The sequence below is a fragment of the Cupressus sempervirens genome, chromosome 1 (assembly GCF_028749045.1).
Source record: "Cupressus sempervirens isolate cs-2001-9-10 chromosome 1, ASM2874904v1, whole genome shotgun sequence".
NCBI classification, from domain to species: Eukaryota; Viridiplantae; Streptophyta; class Pinopsida; order Cupressales; family Cupressaceae; genus Cupressus; species Cupressus sempervirens.
Genome location: NC_143118.1, coordinates 500,500,628 through 500,506,353, shown reverse-complemented (window position 1 = coordinate 500,506,353; position 5,726 = coordinate 500,500,628). Strand labels below are relative to the sequence as shown.

Below are 5,726 nucleotides of genomic sequence, written 5' to 3'. Positions count from 1 at the left end.
TAAAATTTTTTGGCTAAAGTATGATACTTATGATTCACCCCCCCTCTCATAAGTACTCTTTCCATATTTGAATATTCCAACAATGTACCTATGGAAATATGCTCAAAGAGAAATCCCTCTCCTTGAGCACCGGAGATGTAGGTGTGATTGGATGTCGTGAATGGAAGAGCTTTTGAAGTCGAGCACAGTAGGAAGAATGAAAGAAAGACAATATTGAGAGTTTCAAACTACTATTTTGCCCCCCTATATTGATGCAAATGCAAGGCCCCCTTTTATATTATTCCCAGGGCTAGCAGGCATCATTAATCAAGTGGGTGGAGAAAACCTGAAATGAAATTGGGCTTAGAGAAAACCATGCAAAAATGCAGAGATAACCATGTGAAAATGCTCCAAAAACCTCAAATGAAATTGGGTGTGAAAGATGTAAAAGGGAAAATGTTTTCTTAACTTTGCGGATGTATAAGCCCTGTGTTGGTAAAAATTTTGACCAACACGGGTCTTATATGTTAAAAAAATGAAATTTTTGCCTTTACATTTCAACCACCCTAAATTTATTTAGTTGATGGTCAAAATTTTTGGTCAAAAAATGATGTTAAATGTAGTAGTGAAGGGCTGCAAAAACAACCAAAGCTACAATTTTAACAGAACTATGAGGAGGTATAGATTTGTGATTTTTAGCAAGTTTGGTGATGATAACAGTACATGCAAGCAAAAGGCACATAATGAAGTTTGTGATCACCCACAATAATTTAGGGTTTGTCCTATAGTTTCTATCATCAAAGAAGTTGCTCCTAGAATTATTGAATTTATCATTAGGCCAAATGATCCTAATCTGACACCTTCATCATATAAAATTGGAAGAGGTTCAGAACCAACAAGGTTTCCCTCATAAACTTCTTGACCCATCCAATCTGTGTCAAAGAGTAAGAAGGGGAACCATACAAGCCATGTTAGTTTAGTTACAATAAGTAAATACAACATTGGAGAAGGGAGATCTCTGAAAGCACTAAATAGCTCCCATATGAATGTCTCCTAGGTTGCTTCATCAGCCTCCTACTCCTCATCATCTTCATCATTTTCATCAACTGGATTATGAATTTGACCTCCCACTGCCTTTGCCCTCGCTTTTGCTTTTGCTTGAGCCTTTAAGCATCTTTTTTCAAGGGTGGCTGTTACACTAAGAATGGTAGCAGCCACTAAGAGGATTATTGCTATAAAAAATGCAAACTTTAGATTAGCACAGTTGACACCACAGGCCTTATTTCTTGTGAACGAAAGAATTTTATACCATTTACTGTAAGAACCACTCACAAATCCTAACACATTCCCTACTACTATAAATAGTGAGAAAAAGGCATTGGCACTCATAGTTCATCTCTGGTTTTTTTCCTGCCAGAGGAAAAGCATTTAGAAATACATATGGGTGGAGCTTCAAGAGGCGCTAGAATTCAGTAAAATATTTCATTCATCAAATTAAAGTCCTTAATTTAGCAAGAGAATACAATCTAGAGTTCATTTATGGTTGCCTAGTTTTAATTTCTTGTGGCTATTTGTGAAGAGCAAAATTTGCTCATGGAAACACTATATTGAGTCCTTGAATGATAGGGAGATTTAGAATTCTTCCCTCAAAATTTGCACTACTTAGCCCATGAAAATGAACAACTTTTTCCTTGGAGTGAAATTCCCTATGGACAATGTCCCTCTCCAAGGAATGCGAAGAAATCAAACCTTTCTGGGATATAGTCAATGAAATATAAACCAAGTATGGATGTTCTTTTTGGCAAGTATCTCCATTGAGAAAAGAAACGATATTTGTAGGAGAGGAATCTTTAATGGGTACACACTAGAATATAAAAAATCCAAACCTATCTAGCACTGCCTTTGATGAAATATGCACTCCTAACAGGAAATGCTTGACATAAGATAATGGGATATAGCCTTTGATGAGCATAATTATTCAAATTACAACCATCAAGAGCTAAATTTTAAAACTCTATAACCATTAATGAAATCTAATGATAAACCATAGGAAATTATTGGCTTCAACGAAAGCCTCTTTAAATGTGGTATGGAAACAATTTCAAAGACCTATGATGAGTTATGGTAACAAAATATTTTGCTTGACAAAATTTTTGAAAGCAAAAACAATTGGTACATCCCTTTGTAAATGGTAAATAAAAAATATCCCATAGGTAAAACTTTTTCCAAAGGGAATAAATATAGTTGATTGCGGATTAATACAGTAATAGTTTCATGAATCTAAACATTAGTCTCCATAGATTAAAAATTAATCACCTCAGCATCCTGTAATGGCTGATCTTAACAGAGACATTCTATAAACATATACTTCCTTCAAGGTCTATTTTTTGCATGGCTAAGCTAAGGAGGTTTTCCGAGACAACCCTTCATGGAAAAGTCTTGAACATTGGGCATTGAAGATTGAAAACCTCGAGAGGTGGGAAATGTCCAAGTTTTGTATTAATCAAAAAGGTTTCTTTCTCTAAACATTTGATTTATTTTATACATGGTACTTTTTGTTGGAAATTTTCTATAAATGGTCATGTTCAAGCGGGATTGGAGCTAACGCCAACATAGGACAAATGTCTGCAAGTTGACCGTTACCTTGAACAATACTACAAGATGACATTGAAAAAAAGAGGGGAAAAAGAAATGTAGCTCAAAAAGGCTGTAAGGCCTTAACCATCATCTTAAACATAAACTTTCTAGATATGAATTGCAACAAATAGCAAAAAAATATAAGCATGACATACCTGATAAATCTGCGAGGATTTCCCTGCAAGGCCCTTGAAGCATATTGTTGGCAAGATCAAGGAGCCAAAACCCCAAAACAAAAATAGTAATAGCTCTTGGCCTGTATGAGATTGAATCACCAAACATACATCCCAAATCTACTAAAAATCCAATGAGCATAACTGCCATTACCACAATGCATGCTCCCATAACTATAAATGGCCTCCTTCTTCCCTGGGAGCACTCACAACTATCACTATAATACCCAACTATTGGTTGCACAAACATGCTAGAAATAGGGCCACATAGCCATATATAACTAGCCCATGTATGAGGAATACCTAAAACCTGCATATATGGCATCAGTAAGGAGAGTAAGCCCATCCAAATTGCATCCCTATTTCCACTGATGCAACCTTGCTAAAGTTCTCAGAGGAACTCCATTCTTCACTTTTCTTCCCACACGAAAATTTCTATTCATGATTAAAACAATCCCACCAACTCCAAAAACTTGGTATCCGTATGACAAATAACAACAATTTTTCAATGAAACTCACAGTCAATTACTATGGTGATAAAAGAGGTTTCAAATGATGGATATGCCGATAGCATTAACTATTGCATGAACCTAATGATTATAGATTATATATATATATATATATATATATATATATATATATATATATATATATATATATATATATATATATATATATATATATATATATATATATATATATGATTTCTTGTGATTCATGTGTGAGCATGTCACTATAGTCTTTGTGATGTATATTGGAGCTACTTACTATGTATGTGATGTATGGAAAGCTAATTAACTTGTGTACCTATGATGTGTATGAGTAAGTTTTTGTATATGAGACAGGTGCTCATTATAATCACAATGTGTGTGATTTGTGATATGATCCTTATGAATATGTGTAAGTTGCTGCAAATAATGATAGGTGACGGTAGAGATGGAAACATCACTTGAATACAATGAGTATCTTTATTTGTGATGGGACTAAGTTCACACTTAATTAATAATAATATTGGATGGTTGGTAATGTGCTGCTATAGCATTCTTTTAGATTATTGGGTTTTTATTGCCCAATCCTGAATAATTTTCAAAAAAACACAAAAATTAAATCTGAGATGTATGGCAAGATTATCCAACACAATCTCAAATCTAGCTTAAACACATTTAATTTTGACAATCTCTAGTATTCAATGAGGAATAGCAAGCTCGAAAGAAGATACATCATATTTGAATACACAAAAATCAATTCTTGGAGCCAATAACCTAGCAAAAGCTAAGGTTGTGCTCGGGTCTAGTTACCAAAGTCAATCACAATTGTAAAATTGCATTTGGAAGGACATTGTCTTATCATGACAAATGTTTTCCTAGGGGAGATTGTATTACTAGAGAATTAACAAAGTGATGGAGATCCTCTCAAGTCTACTTGCAACATTCTAAAGTTTCAAAATATTATGGTAAAAAAAGAGGGAAGCATGGATACAACCCAACTTTCTAATGTGGCCATCGAGTCAAAGGATCGCATGCATGCAATGACCTTTATGGACCTAAGGAAAATCAGTGCCAAGGATTGGTGAGAAGATAGGCAAGTACACAAGTCAAATACAAACTCAAAAATACATCGCTCGTAATCCTCTATAGAGTGGTAGATATCTTGTGTGGAAGAAATTGTGATCTCAAAAGGGATACCACATTCAAAGGTGCTTTTGGATGCTTGGAGGTGGCTAGTGAATACCACCTTTCCACTGACAATGTTGGTAAATTTCTCTCTTCAAGCCACAGAAGCAATGATTGTATTTTTGGGGAAAGTTTCCTAGAATAGATTGAAAAAAATGAAATTCAAAACAAATGAAATCGTCCATAAAGTGTCCATTATGTTGGGGGATGAGTATCTTATCGCAAAAGGCAGATACCACTCAAATGTGGAAATTACATAATTGTTTATGGGGCAGTGCTTGGAATTAGATACAACTACAAACATGAGAAGGGTCATTGAACTTGGAAGCAATAGCTAGAAACTATTTACTATTCCCAAGCTATTGTCTATTTGCAATTCTATATTAAAACAACAAATAAAACTAAGGCCTCGCAATGTTACAATGCACTACCTTGCTGTAAATTAACTTTCTAGAATGATGACATGGTGAGTAGACACAAGTGGGGTTATATATTTTACAGATTAAAATGTCCATAACTATCCAAGCTACTATTACAAATTCAAGTAACAGTATGAAAGAAACATTTCTACAAATGCAGGAATGAAGTATGAAAAAGGGCTACACCTAAACTAGTGCATTCTTCAAAATTCATCATGTCAATAGGAAAAAGATCATATAATGTATCTCACTGAATAGATAAGCATGCAAGCCTGAAACCCAGACATCAAAAAGCTTTGGCTTAGCTTAAAAAGTTACAGAACAAGAACATAAAGTAAATAGGAATTTTACTGGAGGACTAGAAGTGATACAAGAGTTATGTGAAAATTTGACAAAAAATAGTTGAAGAGTTGGAAATCAAGAAATGACCTAGATCTATGCTCGAAAGTATTCTTCATCCCACTGATCTAGGTAGTAAAATTATTAAGTTTGTACTACTTAACAGTCACAAGGTTTCTAATGCAAAAGTAAAGATCTACAGTATGTTAGTGCCCAGAAGCAATAAATACACCAGCCCATAATAAGAATCTATTTGTTTCCATGTCTTACATATCAGTAGTGACTCACTGACTTATTGGTAGAACATATCAAGGACTACTTAAGTCGATGGCACTAAGTTTGAAAATTTAAACAAAATACCCATAGCTATGCATATAAAAAACTTACAGAGGTTGTGTGGATATATCCATGGAGTTGCTGGTTTCTCAGGTTAACTATGTTGGATAGCAAAAATGTTTTCTAGAATTTTTTTCACAAGTTTGAATCTGTCAAAACTAGTAGCCACT

General features: G+C 34.4%; 1 pseudogene; it reads right to left on the bottom strand.

Annotated features, from left to right (window-relative positions):
• Nucleotides 1-592: 592 nt before the first annotated feature.
• LOC149578431 (sucrose transport protein pseudogene) lies at nucleotides 593-3,232 on the bottom strand (annotated as a pseudogene).
• Between the last annotated feature and the right edge of the window lie 2,494 nt (nucleotides 3,233-5,726).